Source organism: Crinia signifera, chromosome 11, assembly GCF_055691185.1.
Source record: "Crinia signifera chromosome 11, ASM5569118v1, whole genome shotgun sequence".
NCBI lineage: Eukaryota > Metazoa > Chordata > Amphibia > Anura > Myobatrachidae > Crinia > Crinia signifera.
In genome coordinates, this window is record NC_139227.1 from 71,365,672 (window position 1) to 71,386,488 (window position 20,817).

General features: G+C 42.9%; 1 long non-coding RNA gene across 1 annotated transcript in view; it reads right to left on the reverse strand.

Moving 5' to 3' along the window:
- Nucleotides 1–9,532: 9,532 nt before the first annotated feature.
- Nucleotides 9,533–20,817, reverse strand: part of LOC146045139 (uncharacterized) — a 56,754-nt gene continuing 45,469 nt past the window's right edge. Inside the window, exons 3-4 of the long non-coding RNA XR_014465370.1 lie at nt 9,946–9,989; nt 9,533–9,859 (exon numbers count right to left, since the gene is read on the reverse strand). This is a non-coding gene — a long non-coding RNA (uncharacterized LOC146045139). The remainder of the gene's footprint in view (nt 9,860–9,945; nt 9,990–20,817) is intronic.

Below are 20,817 nucleotides of genomic sequence, written 5' to 3' on the forward strand. Positions count from 1 at the left end.
ACCAGCAACAGTACCTGCTCTATTATGCAGTTTTGAAGCTCAGGCGTCAGAGAGCCCAGCGCAGGAGAGAAAGATCATGCTGGACAAAGCAGTGGCTACTTCAGCGTCAGACTCGTTCGCACATGCCACTGCTCAGGGACATCAGGGAGAATAACCCAGACGATTTTCGTAACTTCTTGAGGATGGATGATGCCACATTCCAGGAATTGCTGCGTCTGGTGACTCCCCACATCGAGAAGCAGGATACCAAGTATCGCATGGCTATCCCTGCTGAGGAACGGCTGGTGGTGACCCTGAGGTTTCTGGCGACAGGACGGTCTCTTGCTGACCTAAAGTTTGGATCCCTCATCTCCCCGCAAGCTTTGGGCCTCATCATCCCGGAGACCTGCAAAGCCATTGTGAAGGTGCTGCAGTACCAGTATTGCAAGGTAAGGATGAAATATACACTGTACACTTTATTGTGCAAACAAAATATTTTTATTTATAATTTAGGCCTAGGACAGAAACAGGTTTTTTAGGCCTTTCATGGTTAAAACATGTAAAATAGTAAATAGATTGTGTCAACACAAATATATTATAATACCATATATAAAAGATATTGTACAAAAACACACACTATATATAAAGATTTAAGTATGTATGACCCAGTTTAAACTTTCCCAATAAGTACGGGCTACTGTGTGGCAGAGGATGTCTGCCGCAGATAAGTAAAGGCTGCGGCCCACATGGCGCATGGCGCAGATGCAATGGTCCCGGCCCCATTGATGTGCGCCATACGCCATGTGAGCAGTGGCCATCACATACCTGCAGCTGAGACCATGTCTGCCGCACAGTACCCCATACTATTGGCAAAGAAAAAAGGGCAATAAATGGAGTTTGCTATCCAGATTGAGGAGAATCCTGTTCTCCCTCTGGTAATGCAGGTACAGGTAGCAGCATATAAAAAGAAAAAAAAAACACTCTGGTAACTTCTGAAACAGGCCCTTACAACAGTAGAGATAAGGTACTGTGTGGCAGAGGATGTCTGCTGCAGATATGTAAAGGCTGCGGCCCACATGGCGCATGGCGCAGATGCAATGGTCCCGGCCCCATTGATGTGCGCCATACGCCATGTGAGCAGTGGCCATCACATACCTGCAGCTGAGACCATGTCTGCCGCACAGTACCCCATACTATTGGCAAAGAAAAAAGGGCAATAAATGGAGTTTGCTATCCAGATTGAGGAGAATCCTGTTCTCCCTCTGGTAATGCAGGTACAGGTAGCAGCATATAAATAAACAAAAATACACACTGTGGCCCTTGTGTGGCAGAGGATGTCTGCTGCAGATATGTAAAGGCTGCGGCCCACATGGCGCATGGCGCAGATGCAATGGTCCCGGCCCCATTGATGTGCGCCATACGCCATGTGAGCAGTGGCCATCACATACCTGCAGCTGAGACCATGTCGATGGTAAATGATAAAGTAGCCTATTTTTTAAGACAGATCCTCAAAAACAGGACACTCTGGATCTTCTATCAGTAAAGAACTGTAGAATTGACGGTACTGGGGGGGTTGAGAAGGCTGTGTAGGTGTTGACTGGGTATGTGTTGGAATTGTGCTCGACTGGCCTGCTACGGTGGCAGGCGGAGTAGGCACTGGTGATTCTAATGACAGTGGTGTGTCTGGTGCACTACCAATGCCAACTATTTTAGTGCCACTGTTGAGATACCCTAAACTGCCATTATACACCAACTCCATGCATAACTTTTCAAAAGTAAGTTGCTGGTTAGGAGCCATGTTGCGAACACACTCTGCCACATAAGTGAAGTAGTTGTCATGTTTGTCCGGGTTTCTTTGCAGGACTTGATGTGCCCGCATCATAAATTCTTCATGTGCCGCTGCTTCTCCTTTTTTTCCTTTGCCACGCATTTTTTTGGCACGGGGGAGTGGTGGAGTGGGTTCCAGGGTGGGTGGCGGAGTGCGTGCCGGAGTAGGAACTTCGTTCGATGTGCATGCATTCTCAGATAGGACAGATAGGTCTGGGGTTGCAGGTGGGTAGTCACCAAGCTGTAAAAAAATTGAACATGTTTACTAATCAATTCTATTTACTTCTAATTTCAGTTCCCTACCAGCGTGAATGAATGGAAAGTCATCGCAGAGGAGTTTGAACAGCGATGGAACTTCCCAAATTGCGGTGGAGCCATTGATGGCAAACATGTCCGCATAGCCCAGCCTATCAATAGTGGTTCCTACTATTTTAATTACAAGGGCTATTTTAGCATTGTACTAATGGCTGTTGTTAATGCGAACTATGAGTTTATCTTCCTGGATGTAGGAAGGAATGGCCGTGCATCGGATGGTGGCACTTTCAAGGACACAAAGTTCTACGAAAGGCTCATAGCGAACACCCTTCACTTGCCGTCTGTCCAGGAAACTAAACAGGGGCTTAACTTTGTTTTTGTGGCTGACGAGGCTTTTGGCCTGCACGAGCATGTCATGAAGCCATATGCGCAAAGGGGGTTGAACCATGACAAAAGGATCTTTAACTACAGGCTATCCAGGGCACGGCGTGTTGTGGAAAATGCTTTTGGCATCCTGGCAAGCCGGTTTCGCATTTTCCACACTGCCATTAACCTGAGGGTGGACAAAATTGACTGGGTTGTCACGGCGTGCTGTGTCCTGCACAATTTGCTCCGCAGAAAAGCCACACAGCAAAGGGCTACAGGCACAGCACTCCAAGAAGACCAAGAACTGCCAGAGGAGGTAGTGCAGATATCCTCCTTGCAAACCCCAACACAACACTACACAGGGAGTGCACGAGCCAAACAGGTGAGGGAACAGTACATGGCCTACTTTAATGGGGAGGGCGCTGTGGATTGGCAGGAGGAATCAATTAGATAGCCAAAAAAATAGACTCACCGATGCAGACTGCGAATTCTCCTCCTCCTCCTGCGCCGTGACTTCTTGGTTTTCATGTTCTACCATAAGGACTACTCCTGTCCTCATCGACTCCTGGCTGAGGGTGAATGTCAACCGGTCATAGTACCAGAGCGATGTTTGATACATCTCGTCGACTCCAGCACCAGACTTCTTTGCAGCCTCCACCTTCTTGTGTTCCTTTAAGAACACCGTGCGCAGATTCTGGATGCGTTTCCTCACCCATTCAACATTGGCCTCTGGGTGAAATGGAAGACTGTAGCGTGCCAAGTCCTCCAAGGCTTGGTTTCTTTTCATTTTGTTTGAATACTCCTTGGATTTTGTTCGCCACAGGCATTCGTGTGAACGATATTTTTCAATAAACCCTTCAAGAAACTCTTGTTCCTTTGCGTTGGACATTGGGACTGTAAAAAGATAAAACCATTTTAGTTGTTATAGTTATACCCATGTTTTGTTTCATATTTAAATTTTTATAGTTATAGTTACCAGTTTACCTAGTTCTTATGTTTTAAGTATTTAAAATGTTAATAAACTTTTATGAAAACCACTATACATTTTATTGTGCAGATTGCTATTCACACACACAGGTGAATGGGGCCTAGCAGAGAGGAGTGCATGGAATACTGCAATGGTGGACAATGGTTTATGTATATATATCTATATATACACAAACACACACACACACAGGTGAATGGGGCCTAGCAGAGAGGAGTGCATGGAATACTGCAATGGTGGACAATGTTTTATGTATATATATCTATATATACACAAACACACACACACACAGGTGAATGGGGCCTAGCAGAGAGGAGTGCATGGAATACTGCAATGGTGGACAATGGTTTATGTATATATATCTATATATACACAAACACACACACACACACACACAGGTGAATGGGGCCTAGCAGAGAGGAGTGCTTGGAATACTGCAATGGTGGACATTGGTTATATGTATACACACACACATGGGGCCCACCCAAAAAAAACAGTGACATGGTCGGGTGCACGGTTGCCAAACCAGTGCTTTATACACACTATATACATTGGTGGCATCAGTGGGCATGCATAGAAGAGCATTGGGAGTGCAAACATACCAGGTTGTTGTTCTGGGAGATGAGACAAGAAGGAGAGTCCAACTGCTGCGCCAGCGCTGTTTGCTATGTGGAAAAACATGGCGCCGGGGGAGTGTTTAGGAAATGCCACTCAAATAGGCTGGATCAAACGACGGACGCACCGACGGACGGACGACGGAGGCGGCAAAAAACACTCACGATCTGCATACGATTGACGGTCGGTCGGCCTGGGATTGACGGATCCTACCTGCAGCACGTAGGACCAAAGATGCGACCAAACGAGCGGCGTGAACGCGCATTGGATCGGAATCGGATCAAATAAATGTCAAAAACACACGATAGTACATACAATCTGCATACAACCGGTCGGAATTGGATCTAAATTGACAGAATCGGGCCCTAGTCGTCCTGGTGTGTACCCAGCATTACTCTTGAGTTTTGGGGCAAATAAATCATGAACTGAATAGGGAAGAATGCTTAAGAGACAGAACCATTTTATTTGAACATTGGGGTAGATTTGTTAAGCTCGGAGAAGTGATAAACTGTCTGTTTTTTATCACCGACCAATCTGCTCCTACCTGTGAAGTTACCTGTGAAGTTACAGGCTTGGTTTGAAAAATTACAGGTAGGAGCTGATTGGCCGGTGATAAAAACCAGACACTTTATCACTTCACCGAGCTTAATAAATCTACCCCATTGTATGAAACGTAAAGAAAACGTTATGTTCTATTGGACTGGTTAGGATATGATACCATAGAACAGGACATGGACTTATTAATGTGTCAAAATTGTAAATTATTGCAATATATTCCGGATGACTGTCCGACAGTCGGGATTCTGATGGTTAGTACTCCAACATTGGTATCCCGATTGTTTAAATGCCCGACAGTCGGGATCCTGACTGACAGGGGCTATTCTCCCTTGTGGGGGTCCACGACCCCCATAGAGGGAGAATAGAACCTGTGGCGAGCCACCGAGCCTGCAAGGAACTTCTTTGCGCTCACCCACCTGTCGTAGCATCGGCAGTCGGGATCACGATTGTTGGAGCACTTTACCACACCCAATATAATCTACTATTCTCTTTTTCAATTCCCTGAAATATTATGAAGTTCTTTAACTTATGTCCACAGTAAAGTGTTTATTTCCTTTTCTGACAATCACAAATGACGAGACCGCTTGCTATACTCTATGGAGTAAATTCTATTCTCAATACTGTGAATATCACCGGGAGAGAACTCCCAGAGCTATTCTAATCAGCACATTCTAAGTTGGAGAATGCCATCACTTGTGGGTGTTAGTCACGAGTACCGGCGTTTTTCGACTTAAGTGCCCTGTCGTGATGCCGTTTGCGCCACGCTAGGGCTTACTGCTCACACCCCGTGATGGGTGTCAACAGAAATCCACTAGTCGGCGTTTGCAGTGCGCTGATTAGAATAGCGTTGTTTCCTGGTTCAATTCACGGTACAGAGAATATAATTGACCTCTATATGTCTTTCCTTTCACTTTCATGAACATTGATGTATAGGTTTTACATGTTAACGTATATCATAACATACAGTAATAGTATGGTGCCCACTTTTCTGAGATTTTGTGAATGTTATGATTTCTTCTCTTTATGAGATAAACTCCAAAATATGTTGTACTGCGCCGGATTTTTCTTATTAAATCTGTTCCAAATAGTGATGGCCTAAGTGGGAATGTTCTCATAAAAATGCTTCCTGATACCACTGTTCCTCATGCAATACTGATTAGCAATGTCATTATTTACAACCACCAGCCAATATAATGTACATTGTCCTGTTTTTATTTATACACAGCACTTTTATATTATTACTTTATCTTCTCACCCCAAGGTCCTTCTAGTTATATCCACCTCCCCAATCTCCAACATATCAATTAATTTCCCTTCATTTCTGACTGTGACACTAAATGCTCCCCTCCCCCTTTTTGTGGAATTTGTGACTATCTCTCTTATACTGTACTGAATGTTTTTTGAGTATTCCACCTTTTGGCTATGTTAAGCCCTTGTTTCCCCCCAGCTCACTGAAGGGTATTAGTAACCAATCTTGAACACTACATGATGATGGAAATCAGAGATATTGGTTACATATACAGTACCTGCACAGGTGTATGATATGCCCCCAAGCCAGGTCAAGGCTTTTCTGATTATTGTGGGTCCCATAGCGCTATATCTAGGTGCAGGGTGCGGCACCCCAAAAAAATAGCATAAGCTAGAAAGTCCAGAGCGGCACACCAGTGAAATACTATAGTGTTAATAAATATTAGTAATAGGAAGCTGAAGTTATATATATATATATATATATATATATATAGAGAGAGAGAGAGAGAGAGAGAGAGAATAAGAAATAGTGCTAAGTGTTAATAGAATGTAAGTGTGTGCCGACTAGAGCCACCCAGCTCAACCAGTCCTGGGGCACTGCACCCCACACTGCCATTACCCTAAATTGGGTCTACTTGATATATCTAAACTAAGAGCTACCTACGTAGGAGCAACCCCATAATACTCCATATGGCATATCAGGACCTGCATCTCCTCCTAATGCAAGCTCATTTCTGCCTCTCACAACATACATATGGATAGTGGTAGATGCTCAATTAGTTCAGTAATACCACTCAGGTGCATGAGGGAGGGGTTAATACTGAGTAAGTAAAACATGACATTGGTTCCCCCAGCACACTGAGTAGTATTAGTAACCAATCTTGAACACTACATGATAATAGAATTCAGAGATATTGGTTACATATACCTGCGCAGGTATATGATATGCCCCCAAGCCAGGTCAAGGCTTCTCTGTATATTGGAGGTCCCTAGCGCTATATCTAGATGCAGGGTGCGGCACCCAAAAAAACTAGCATAAGCTAGAAAGTCAGTATTAACCCCTCCCTCATGCACCTGAGTGGTATTACTGAACTAATTGAGCATCTACCACTATCTGTATGGCTATGTAAATCCCCCTGTTCTCTTCCCCTCCATCACCTTCATGTCTTCTCCCCCAAGTTGCTGTATTATTAAAATAAAAAATAATGAATGAAAGAAAAGTAAATGAATAAATGCTTGTATCGCTGCCCTTGCCTCACTCCCCATAACTGCACTCTGATGTCCCTCCCTGTGTGCTTTCTCACACACTGCTGGTGACATTTTCCCCAAACCCTGGGCCAAAAACAATCCCCACTATCTGCTCAGTTTCCTCCTTGTACAGTACCTCATCTCTCTAGTCATTCATTCCCAATCGCTGTCATCCACTGATTGCCATATTTGCTTATTTATTCTGATTTGGTGCATCTGCAAAAAAAAGTCTAACATTTGCTACAGTATGTTCCACTGAAACTGCTCTCACTAAGCTGATGATATTTTCACTTCTAAATTGAAGGGTTGATTGTGATCATCCACCCTCTGCGGATGGCAGATCTCTCTTGGTTCAACTCCTATCTGAATGCTCTTTAGTGTTTATTCCGGACACATCCTACACTACACTCCAGCTATTGTTTAGGGTTCCTCAAACCTGTTTTCTATGCCCTCTGCTTTCTCTCTTACTATAATTTCTCAGTGTAAACTAATGTGCTGCTTTGGCCTTTGCTATCACCTTGCAGTCAACACACAAATCTACATTTCCTCCTCTTTTTTTTTTATCCAATGTGTCCAACTGTCACTCACCCATCTTCATCTGTCTCAATGCTAATCAGTGCTCAAATTATCCAAGATAGCACATATATATTACAGTGTTTGCTTATCTCCCAAGCCTTCCCCTTCTCCAGTGTTTCCTTTACTGTATCACTTCGGTAAGACAGATCTTTCCCTTTTGCCATTTCCCTGTTACCTCCAGAATTCAATTCAAGCTGCTCATCTTCTCACCTCATTTGTGACCTCGTCATAAGATAATACCTCCCTATCCCCGTATTCTATCCCCTCCTCCATAGGGTGTCTTTGTGCTAATAATCGCATTGCTGAATTATGAGTGCAGAAGATTTATAGGATGAGCCAACATACTGCTTTAGATTGTGGTCTTGTGATTGCATTTTGCAGAAAGGTCTTTTCATGAGAAATTCTGAGCAAGAATGTTTTCTTTTGCATCGAATGTAGACTTTTTATTACATAGATGCAGAGGTTTTTGTAGGGGCACAATGCAATAAATCTGGGGATTTGTGGCACCTGAAAATAACAATGGAATTCAGAAAGAAATGTGATGTAAGCTAGAATCAGGCAAACTATAAAGACATGTAAGGAAATCAGCTATTTGCTACTAAACTTCTTTTTGGATTTTTATTCTAAGCCCTAAATGTGCTCATTTGTATTTCCATCAGCGCCAATCTCTAATCTTATAAGCAGCCTGCGGAATCGCGGCCTTGCTTTTAAAACTCATTCGCGGCCTTGCTTTTTAAAGCTCATTTGGTTAGCAGTAAGATACAATTTCACTGCAACTTTAAAAGTTGGGGGTAGAAAGAAATCTGCTTTAATCTTTTTTCTTTTCAATCTACCTTGTTCTTACTATGCTATACCTCCCCACATCCAGAAAATCTAAAGCAGGGCAAATCGGACTGGCCATGAACATGCAGAATACTTTAAAAGTGCTAGGCCTTCCCACTTCACTCTCTAAAGGTGCATACACACTGTACAATTTTTTTGACTAATTTCATTGAAAGACATTTCCCTTAAACCCAGTGTACTGGATGAAAGATGTTGACGAAAGATATTGATGAATGACAAAAGATCTACAGTAGCTACAGTTTATAGGCTCTTTTGAAAGATATCTAAATTGAGCTGCATGCACAGTTGACGAACAACCTTGATGAACAACTGGCGGGTATGCGCATCATCATTCGTTGCAAACGCACTGAAAGATATTTTGACCAATTTCGTTCAGAATGGGCAAAATTAACGAAATCAAAAAAAGTTGGTAAAAAAATTGTACAGTGTTTATGCACCTTCAAAACAGCACTTCAGTGTGCAATGGTAGAGCAATCTGTGTAATAGGGTGTACACACTGTTCGATGTATTCTATTTTCTATTTGATTTTTTTTTTATATAAGCAAAACCGAGTCTAAAATCGAATCGAAATTGAATGCATTTGATTTAGATTCGATCCCGATCTGTGGCCCTGCGGCATTGAACTTGAATAGAAAAATATAGAGTGCAGACAAGACTATATAGTACAGATCTGTACTTTATAGTCTAAATCAAATCTGTACACTGAATTATACAGTTCAATCCTGATCATATCAGAATTGAGTAGAAAAGGAATCGCAGCGTGTGTACACCTCTTTAGTTTTACCTTCCAAGTCCTGATAACACTACTCAACAAATTAGTAAAAATATTAATATATGTGTATCTGGCATGGAAATAAGTGATTTCCCCTAATTTCAGGATGCTACAGTAGATTCAGTAGAAAAAAAAATCTGTTTTTTTTTTTCTTATCACGTCACATTTATTAGATACAGTACACACTGATAACAAAAATAGTAATAGCAATATATGAAAAAAGTAGTTGATTAGTCCCCTGAGAATTTAACTATTTTTATCGTATTCTTTTATAAAATAATAATAATAACAACACTACAGAAAGGCTTAAAAGCTGCAGAGACTAAACTCCAGAAAGTTTAACAATCCAAGTTATCAGTAATGTAACTCTTAATAAAAGATACAATGTAAGGTCACTTTGCTTTAGAGAAATAGAATGTTAACACCTTCCTTTTGTAAGATATCTCATTGGACTCTTTAAAGAGGAACAGTAGTAGTGCCCCATCATTGCAGCATCCTTGTTAGCTATGCTCCATTGTCAGAATGTCTTAAAGAGTTTATTCCACCCGGTTTATAACTTATACTCCTCAGGTTTTAAGGGAAGAAATCTAAATGGGAATGAAAAAAGTGAATTTTAAGTGACATTCTACAACCCATATTCTTGTAGTTGTCCAATAGTTCATACATGACTTACTTGTATTTGGCCTCTTCTCTGTTCAAGAATCTCAGCACATAAGCCTTGAAGGAGCACAAAGCAGAAGACACAATTTTTGTCAGTTTAACGTTGTATATTTAGGTGTGCATTCGATGTGGGATTCCGATTACCGGAATATCCCGACAGTCGGAATCCCAGGCCGTTCTCACTTCTCTCAACTGCAACTCTACACTCAGAATTCAATGTTCTGATTGTTGAGTTTCGGAAAGTCTGAGGGTTGGCGAAAATAGGCTTTTGTTTTTTTCTGAATAATTTTTGTTTGACCAATTATTAAATCCTTATCTCAAACTTTGTAAATTGAGTAAAAACACCCAGAACATCCATGGTGTACGGATGGTAGGGATATATGATGGTCAATTTGGTAATTGATTAAAAGTACAAACAAACAATTAACACCATTATACCAGTCCCTCATTAAAAATATTATCAATATAATATAAACCGTAGGGCTTCAGGCATTGAATTGAATTATAATTTGCAACAATTTTTATTCCCCTGGACACCATAAGCCTCACAGTTAATGATTTCAACTTAGATTAATATATGCACAGCATTAAAAATAAAAATAAAAAAGGACAATAACACACACAAAATGTTAACAGAATAACTTAAAAAAAATTGGGGATTTAGAGTGCACCCCACCCGAGTTTCTTCTCTCTTTTTTTCCTTCTTTCAACTGACACTTTATAACTTGGGGGTGCACCACTGACCGTCACACAAACAGCACAAGACCCAAGGGGTCACGTCCCCAATATACATACTCATTTAGCAAAACTCTTCCTGATTACATAGTGCAGTTTCCCCAAACAAAACCCTTTCTAGTAGCCTTTAAAAAAAATTCGGATCTGGCACCCTTCAATGCCTTTATTATATAGGTGAGTGCCAATATTTCCACTGCCTGGAAATATTGGCACATATATCTGTAAGCAGTTTCCTTATTTGGGGTCCAATAAATAAGCCTTTTTTTTTTTTTTTAACCTTTGCTTTGCTTAACTTCAGAAACTTTTCCTTCAGATAACTGAAAGCCTGGCCTTCTGTATCCAGAGCTTTCATGACATTTTTCAATGGCACAACTTAATGTGTAGGTAAAAATGTTTTATGCTATTCAAACAATGGATTGTACTTTGATGTTTTTCTATCCAGCAACATAAGTTTTTCTCTCTCTGGACATTTCTTTGTGATATAGTGATGCTTAGAATCTCTTCTGTACCATCGACACAGAAAACTACAGTCCTTTGTGAATCCTCCTTCCAACTTCAGCTATGCAACTACCTTTAAGTCACAACAAAGATTCCATCCATGATCCTTATTTTTGGTTCCCCCCAACAACACATACTTTTCTTTCATGTACACTATATAGCCAGAGGCACTGAAAGAAGTTTGTTACTGTTATGGAGTAACGCTGCACAGCATCTTGGGCTAAGAAAAGGGTTCTGCCCTAGGAGCAGCAAATGGAGGAGAATGAGTAAGAAGATGATAAGGAGGATTCTGACAACACTGAGGATGGGGAGTCTGGGTAATTTCCTTTGAACTTCTCTAGTGTCCTGGACGAAAGATGTGGTGCATGCACACTGAACGTTTTGAGGAGGAAAAACCATGAACGATCTAGCTACAGCCTATAGACTTTTTCAAAAGATCCAAATTGAGCTGCCAGCACAGTAGACAAACAACCTTAATGAATTACTTACAATTACGTTCATCATTTGTAGCAGACATACTGAAAGATATTTTGACCAGTATTGTTCAGAAGGGCCAAAATGAACGATATTGGTTGAAGAATCGTACAGTGTGTATGCACCTTCAGAATCTTCATCATTTCCAGTAAATAGAACTTCTGTTTGTTAAAACAGAAGTTATAAATATTCAGAATATTGAGAACACGATACTAATTATTATAGTTCAGCTAGGATGTAATTGTAACTGTAAAAAAGACTTTGGGGGTATTAATTTGCTGCAGATGGGTTAAGTGGTTCCGCGCTAACCTAATTTTTTCAGCAGCTCCTATAATTTAATTGAATAGTAGATTGAGAAAAGAAGCGCTATTAAAGTGATTTTGTCTAGAATGTATAAGTGAAGATAATATATTGTAATTCGGTTATTGTCTACAATAATATTGGGGTGCTGAATATAAGAATATGTGTGAGTGGTACCTGAAATGAAAAAAGGGGGCGGTTAGTTACAATGTTTACACCCTTTTGGGGAATTTTTTTGCGTTTTTTGTTGGTTTTATGTTTTTGTTAAATTATGGGAAATACTCCGTGCGGCACTGTCCCTGACTATCCCTAGGTACCTGCGTTCCGTGTTGTTGTAGTCTGCGGGAGATGGAGCTAAGTTGGTTGCAGAAATCTGGCTTAACCACGCATCCGTGTTAGCCGCTGCGATGTTTCTCCGTCTCTACCGTCAGCCGGAAGTTGCCGGAAGTCCTCGCGGCGTGTTGTACGATGTCACCGCGGGTAGTGGGATCAGAGCACCGCTGGAGATGGAGGTGCAGGGATTGTTCTCCAACGCGTTTCATGCATCTTGGCGCACTTTTTCAAGGATGTTTTCTTTCCACCATCTTTGTTCTTTTATAGAGAAACTTTATTGCTAAAACAGGAAGTCCTTTTCCGGAAGTTTGATAAAAAGAGTGGGAAGCACATGTTTCCTCTTCTCATTGGTTTTTATTCAGATATTATTTAAAAAATAAAATAAAGATGCTAATATTTATTATAGGTTTTACTTTTAATAAGAGGATTCTTAGGGGTATGTAATCAAGGTACCACTCGTTGGATTTAAATTATAGAAATGCATTTAATTCTATGTCTATGTTGAGACCTCTGGGTTCCATTGTTTTCAACTCAAAAATCCATTTGGTCTCAGTTCTTCTGAGCTGTGTGACAAGATCTCCTCCACGCCAGTTTTCTTTTACTTTTTGTATCACTATACATTGCAGTCCTGTGGGGTTCTTATCGTGCTTTTCCAAAAAATGATTTGAGACACTGTGGGTTTTGAGGCCCTTCAAGATGTTATAAATGTGCTCTGCAAATCTTACTTTGGCTTTTCGTTTAGTCTGTCCTACATATTGGAGTCCGCATTGGCACTCCAACAAGTAGATGACTCCTTCTGAATTGCATGAAAGATGATCCTTTATTTTGAATTCTTTACCGGTTTGATTGGATGTGAAGCTCTTTATTGGTTTTGTCGATCTCTTATTGTTTTTGCATGCTTTACATTTTGTGCACCCAAAAAATCCTTTGCTTTGTGTACTCGTGATACAGACTAAACGAAAAGCCAAAGTAAGATTTGCAGAGCACATTTATAACATCTTGAAGGGCCTCAAAACCCACAGTGTCTCAAATCATTTTTTGGAAAAGCACGATAAGAACCCCACAGGACTGCAATGTATAGTGATACAAAAAGTAAAAGAAAACTGGCGTGGAGGAGATCTTGTCACACAGCTCAGAAGAACTGAGACCAAATGGATTTTTGAGTTGAAAACAATGGAACCCAGAGGTCTCAACATAGACATAGAATTAAATGCATTTCTATAATTTAAATCCAACGAGTGGTACCTTGATTACATACCCCTAAGAATCCTCTTATTAAAAGTAAAACCTATAATAAATATTAGCATCTTTATTTTATTTTTTAAATAATATCTGAATAAAAACCAATGAGAAGAGGAAACATGTGCTTCCCACTCTTTTTATCAAACTTCCGGAAAAGGACTTCCTGTTTTAGCAATAAAGTTTCTCTATAAAAGAACAAAGATGGTGGAAAGAAAACATCCTTGAAAAAGTGCGCCAAGACGCATGAAACGCGTTGGAGAACAATCCCTGCACCTCCATCTCCAGCGGCACTCTGATCCCACTACCCGCGGTGACATCGTACAACACGCCGCGAGGACTTCCGGCAACTTCCGGCTGACGGTAGAGACGGAGAAACATCGCAGCGGCTACCACGGACGCGTGGTTAAGCCAGATTTCTGCAACCAACTTAGCTCCATCTCCCGCAGACTACAACTACACGGAACGCAGGTACCTAGGGATAGTCAGGGACAGTGCCGCACGGAGTATTTCCCATATTTTAACAAAAACGTAAAACCAACAAAAAATGCAAAAAAATTCCCCAAAAGGGTGTAAACATTGTAACTAACCGCCCCCTTTTTTAATTTCAGGTACCACTCACACATATTCTTATATTCAGCACCCCAATATTATTGTAGACAATAACCGAATTACAATATATTATCTTCACTTATCCATTCTAGACAAAATCACTTTAATAGCGCTTCTTTTCTCAATCTACTATTAATTTGCTGCATCAGAGATATTCAATCAGCAGTAAGTACCCTGCACTGTGCAGCTCATGGAGCTGGGAGGTAAAATCTGCATAAAAATTATATAATACCTATTGCACAGTTTATGAAAAATTATTGGGTCTTCGTAAGTCCATTTTTTACGGCATGGGATAAAGGCTATGTAATTAGGTATCCTTTCCCTGGGCTGCAGGGATTCTTGCTGATAATTAGTTGTGGGGTAAATCTGCAGCTAATTGAATAACCCTCTTTCTGTTGAAGCACATATATATATTCTCTGGGCAATATTCAATCAGGCCAATTCGCCATGTTTCGCCAATTGAGCCCCTGCGGCATTGAATAGTGTGTTAGCGAGGAGCGAAGGCTCCAGCCCTCCGGAACACGGCGACTGTGCATCGAATCCTAAACAGGATTATACACATTGAATACTGCCCTCTGACTACAGCTGATCCTTACAGGAAAGGCTCTCAATATAGTGCTGAAACTTAGATATATTAGCTACCTATCTCTAGCTGGAATTTCTTTGCCTGGAGACCACTATGTCTAACAGTTTATTCATCTTTTAGACTGCTCATACCCCAGATACATTATACAGAGAGATTACTCAAGAGTTTTCTAATCAGTTTGATTCAAGTGCTCTCCTGATGCTGATTTTATTATTTCTCTTTTTGTCTCTAAATGGAAAGCCCCACGGTTAGGAATATATATTTTTTTCACCGCGCATTTCTTATTACACACATGTTTTTATGGTTTATTATAATATGTTATATATGTATGTATGTGTTTTCTATTTTCTTTTAATGTTTCATGACATTTGGGGTGAGATTAATGGGATGAGAGATTCAGAAAGTGAGAGATTTTGTGTGATATCTCCAGTTTTTTTTTTAAAGCTGCAATCATTTACACTTCAAAATCAAACTGGTTTAGTAGTGTAAATGATTGCCGCTTTAAAAAAAAACTGGAGATGTCCCACCAAATCTTTCACTTTCTGAATCTCTCATCCTATTAAATTTCACCCTTGGTTTCTTATCACACTTGCACTTCAAGCCATGTAATATTATATGTGTCAGAACACTAATATTCGGTTTAGTGTGGTAGATTGATTTGCTACACCTCCTGGACTTCCTGAGACCATCTACTGCCCTCCCCCAACATACCAAGTCCGGTCCATCAGGGCATAGGTAAGCCCCTTTAAGCCCTCTGCACAATATTTCCGCACAATATTGGGCCTCGGACTCTTGTCTTCTGTTGTGAGTCAGGTAATGTGGAGAGTGAGAGGCTGCAGAGAAGACACAATGCTGCTGAGTTTTTAGCCTGGTGACCAAAATTGCAGATCCTCCTGTTCTCCCAAGAGAATTATGGGGTACTGTCAAGTAATAGTCATTGTGATGAGTAGATAGTTTTGCCTTGGGAGTAGAGAAAAATGCCATCCTTAAACAGTAGTGATAGTAATAATATAGCATTTATGGGTACTTGTTTCCTAGCAGGGCGCCCAGTACTCTATTTGCGTACAGGGCTATTCTCTGTACTAAAATCGCATTGCATATGCCATTTTAGTGCCGTGCGATGCGATGCAAGTTTTTTATATAGTTTATTCACTGTTCTGTTGGCCCCAGTGGATCGCATCGCACGTCCCGCAAAATCGGGAGGTGCGATGCTATGCCATTAGATATACACTTGTATGACATACAATGAGGTTTTAGTCACCACCCACTATCCACGCCACCCTGAAGTGTGGCGAGCACAGCGGAAGCGTCCTCCTGACCTTTTCATACCCCCACATTTCGTGGAGTTGATTTTATATAGTGTGGCGAGCGCAGCGAGCCACTGAGCCCGAAGTGTGGCGAGCGCACGCGGATTACTTTACATGTATTCCGCGTCCCCTCGAGGCGCACGCTGCGCTTGCCACGCTTCAGGCTCGGTGGCTCGCTGCTCTCACCACACTATATAAAATCAACTCCACGCCAACGTGGATAGTGGGGTTATGAAAAGGTCGGGAGTGCGCGTTCCACCACCCCTTGCGGGGCTCGCTGCGCTCGCCATGCTTCAGGGTGGCGTGGATAGTGGGGGATGGTGACTAAAACCTCATTTTATGTCATACAAGTGTATAGCTAATGGCATGGCATCGCACCCGATTTTGCGGGAGGTGCAATGCGATGCGATCCCCTGGGGCTAACAGAGCAGTGAATAAATTACATAAAAAGATCACATCGCATGGCACTAAAATGGCCCATGCGATGCGATGCGATTTCACTATGGTAGCATACGTAGGAAAACTGGGCGCCCTGCTAAGAAACAAGTACCCATTTCTGATATTGGTAAATTGTGCAGCATCACAACCCCCATAGAAACCAATGGGGGATGCTGCTGACAGAGATGGAGAGATAGCAGCAGGTATCGAATGATAGGCTTGCCTGAAGTGGTGAGTTTAGGTACCTCACACTAATACCCCCGATCTCGCTGCCTACAGTCTTTATTTTCGAATTTGGTTAGCTTTTTCCGGTAAGCTATTTAGTTAAATTATCTAATCAGTTCCCCACTAACAGTTTTATGCCTTTACTAACACGTTTCTGCTGCAGGAACTTTTGGGGGTGTTTAATCACTTTTGTTAACATAGTGTCCATTAGGGTGGCCAATCCCGGGATCAGCATTTCAATGCGCAGTGTAATACCGGGCAGCGTCTGAGCACCGCACAGATGCTGCCCGGCTGTTCTCAACCCGGCGTGCAGCCAGCACAGCGTGTCCTATGACCAAATCACACTGCACTGCCCGCACAGCTGCGCCTCCGCCGCCGGTACCCTCTACCATACCACCTCTCTCGGCCGCAAGCGTCTCCGACGTCACAACCGCTGTTTCCCTCCACTCTGCTGCCGCCCAAGTAAGTACATGTGGGGGACACGGGGCAGCTTTCTTTTAGGGATGCCAATCCCGGGATCCTGGGAATCCCAGGATTGACCATTTTTCAATGCCGATTCCCTGAATTTAATAAATGCCTCAATATATTCAGATGTATGATTGATGTATGCTTATGTATTCACATGCTTGATCAAGGTATCTAATTCATAACAATGTTTCAAAATATTAATACACTAAGCAGGATTTTTTTAAACCATTAATGAAACATAAAATAGTTTTAACCAAAAATACCGGTTTAAACAATTGTCAAAAAAATTGTTTTTGAGTAATGGGACCCATTTCTTTGTTAGATTTGGAAAATCCTTTTTCTCTTTCAATGGTCCTGGTGACACAGCTCAACACTGGGATGTAGGAGGGTCCGAAGGAGCCAGGCACCTATCCTAAAGCTTTTAGAGGGTAGGCTCCTCCCCTACTGCATCCCGGACTCTTCAGTTCGTGTTAGGTGCCCACTGGAGTGGGTGCTATTCTAAAGAGCTGCAGGAGCAGCTGAAGAATTAGAGTAGTTAGGGGAATTTTATTATTTTATTAATTGTACTCTAGCTAGGTAGGCACAGTGTGAGGATTCTCATAGTGAATCCTCACACTGCTAGCGCAGCAGGAGCTAACAGAAGCGCGTCCTGTCAGCTCACTGTGCACAAGGGAGACGCTGTCTGGCCTCCCTGTGCAGCGCTTACAGCTTCTTTTAAGAAGCTGCCTGGGCTCCGGAGTGTCCTGAAACCAGCTTCACGTTTAGGTGGGGATCATGGGGGACAGGCGCTCCGTGATGGCGGCAGCCATTTTATGCGGAGCTTACAAGCTGAGCTCCTATATGAGAGGACAGCAGCGTTGTTACAGGCATGTTCCAAGTGGTCCCCAGTCAAGGGGGAGATACTGGAACTAGGAAATCCTACCAAGGGAGCGGCTGACTGGGGGTGGTTGGCGCCAAAAGTCACGGACCCCGCAGCAGCAGGGACTTTGGTCTCTTCCCTCACTCTGTGTTTGGCGCCTTTCAGAACCCTTGCAGCGGAGCTGAGCTGGCTTACAGATCCTAGCAGTGTGTTTGGATTTCCTGGGCATCGTTTCCCCGCATCTGAAACCAACAGACAGCTAAGTGACTGAGTGCATTAAACCTGTATAATCGCTGGTACATTGTATGCACTGTATATATATATATCACTTTTCATCATGTCTGAGCAACATGCTGTGGTTTTGGGGGAGGGATCCCTTATTGCACTGAGCGCGTGTAATGTATGCACACAGAAATTTGTCCCTGAGCAGATGGCCAAGGGGGGCTTATGTAATACTTGCGCTGCTGTGAGACCCATGGGGAGTGAACCTCAGAGGGCAGAGCAGATTAAACCCGCGTGGGCCAGTGCCCTAGGCAGGTCAGTGAACGCTTTGGTGCAGCTACTGGACAGACAGAGTGATGTCTTGGTAGAATCCCAGAGACCTATGCCATCATCTCAGCAGTCCTCTGGCTCCTTGCCTCTTACCCAAGCAGATCCTGCCTTTATTCAGGTGATGCAGGATACTGCTAGGGGGATCAACAGGTTTAGTGAGATACTAGACAAGATTGATGTTGATGTTGCAGGGACCCCTAAAAGGTCTTATGCTATGCCTACATTGGTAGATGAGGAGGAGGGAGTGTATACTGACATCCCCTGGGATCAGGGTGATGATTTTGAAGAGACCTCTTTTGCAGGAGTAGAGGATCTTATTGTAGCTGTGAAACAGGCTTTGAAACTGTCAGTGGAGGATAAAACTTCTGCTAAAGGTGTGTTTAAGCGACAGCGTAAGGAGGCTGTTACCTTTCCTTCGGATGAAGGTTTACAGGAATTGTTGGAAGGGGCTTGGAAAAACCCTGATAAGAGGCTGCAAATGCCTAAGAGATTCCTTAGTCTGTACCCCATGCCAGAGTCTCATGCGGAGCTCTGGGAAAAGGTGCCAGTTGTGGATGCTTCAGTGGCACGTTTGTCCAAGACTACTGTTTTACCAGTACAGGGCGGTGCAGCTTTTAAAGATCCTGTGGATAAAAAGCTGGAGGGTAACCTCAAGGCTATATTTGAAGGGGTGGGATTCACCCTACGTCCTCTTATTGCTTCAGCCTGGGTCTCTAAGGCCATGATTGAGTGGGCTAGTGAATTATGCACCATGCTGCAGGCTGACCCTGGTGTATTGCTGCTGGCGGAGAAGCTTAAGGCAGCTGCAGAGTATGTGGTGGAAGCAGAGGAGGAAGACCTTAAAATAGCAACCAGAGTGTCCACAGTGTCTATTAATGCCAGGAGAGTGCTCTGGCTTAAGGCCTGGGAAGCAGACAATGAGTCCAAAAAGGCCCTAGAAACTTTAGCTTTCAAAGGAAAGTTATTATTTGGGTCAGAATTAGAGGAAATAATTAAACCGGCCACGGGCGGCAAAAGTACATTTCTGCCGGCTCCCACGGCTAAGCAGGCATCCAGATTTTCTGCCTTCAGGCCGTCCTTTCGGTCCTCCCCTAGAGGTGGTGCGTCCTTTCGAGGACAGTCATTCAGGGGAAAGTTTCAGTCCTCTAGGGGCAAGACCCCGAAGTCCAAGTTTGGCTCCTTTCACAAGAAGCCTGCCACCAAAGGAGAGGACAAACCCTCCGCATGACTGTCAGGGGATTTGCCCGGCAGTGATAAAGGTGGGGGGGCGTCTCTCACATTTCAGGGACGCATGGGCTTCTCTAGACCAGGATGCCTGGGTCTTAGACATTATAGCCCAGGGCTACAAAATTCCTTTCAGAGGTCTGCCTCCGAAAAGATTTATCCCCACATCTTTGCCAAAGGAAGCGCGGCTTCGTACAGCTCTTGTGAGAGCAGCTCACTCCCTATTAGAGAAAGGGGTGGTTACTCCGGTTCCCAGGGCAGAGTGGAAGAAAGGCTTTTACTCCACTTTGTTTCTGGTGCCCAAACCAGACGGGTCTTTCAGACCGATACTAAATTTGAAGTCCCTAAATGTTCATTTATGGGTAGACCATTTTAAGATGGAGTCTCTACGGTCAGTGCTCCTGAGCCTAGACCAGGGAGAATTTTTGGCGTCCATGGATGTCCAGGACGCATATCTGCACGTCCCTATACACCCGGAACATCAGACCTTGTTGAGGTTTGCTATAGGAGACCTGCATTTACAATTCCGGGCGTTACCCTTTGGGCTAGCCACCGCGCCAAGGGTATTCACAAAGATAATGTCAGTGATGGCGGCTGTGCTGAGGCTCAGGGGAATCACAGTGATACCTTATTTGGACGACCTGCTGTTCAAAGCAGAGTCAGCAGCCATGCTTCAGAGTCACTTGGCAGAAGCCATCAGTTTTTTACAGGCTCACGGCTGGATTTTAAACTTGCAAAAATCTCAGTTGGAACCATCACAGAGGCTCCAATTCTTGGGAGTCATCCTAGATACCCATCTCCATCGGGTATTTCTCCCGGAGGTAAAGGCCAGGGATCTGGTCACCTTAGTCCAGGAGATTCTCAGAGCTCGGAGCATTTCAGTATGGAGGTGCCTCAAGCTCCTGGGGAAAATGGTGGCGTCGTTCGAGACGCTTCAATTTGCCAGGTTCCACTCTTGGGTGTTCCAATGGAACATTTTGTCAGCTTGGTCAGGAAACACACAGACCATGAAGTCGGAGCTGATAGTGCTGTCTT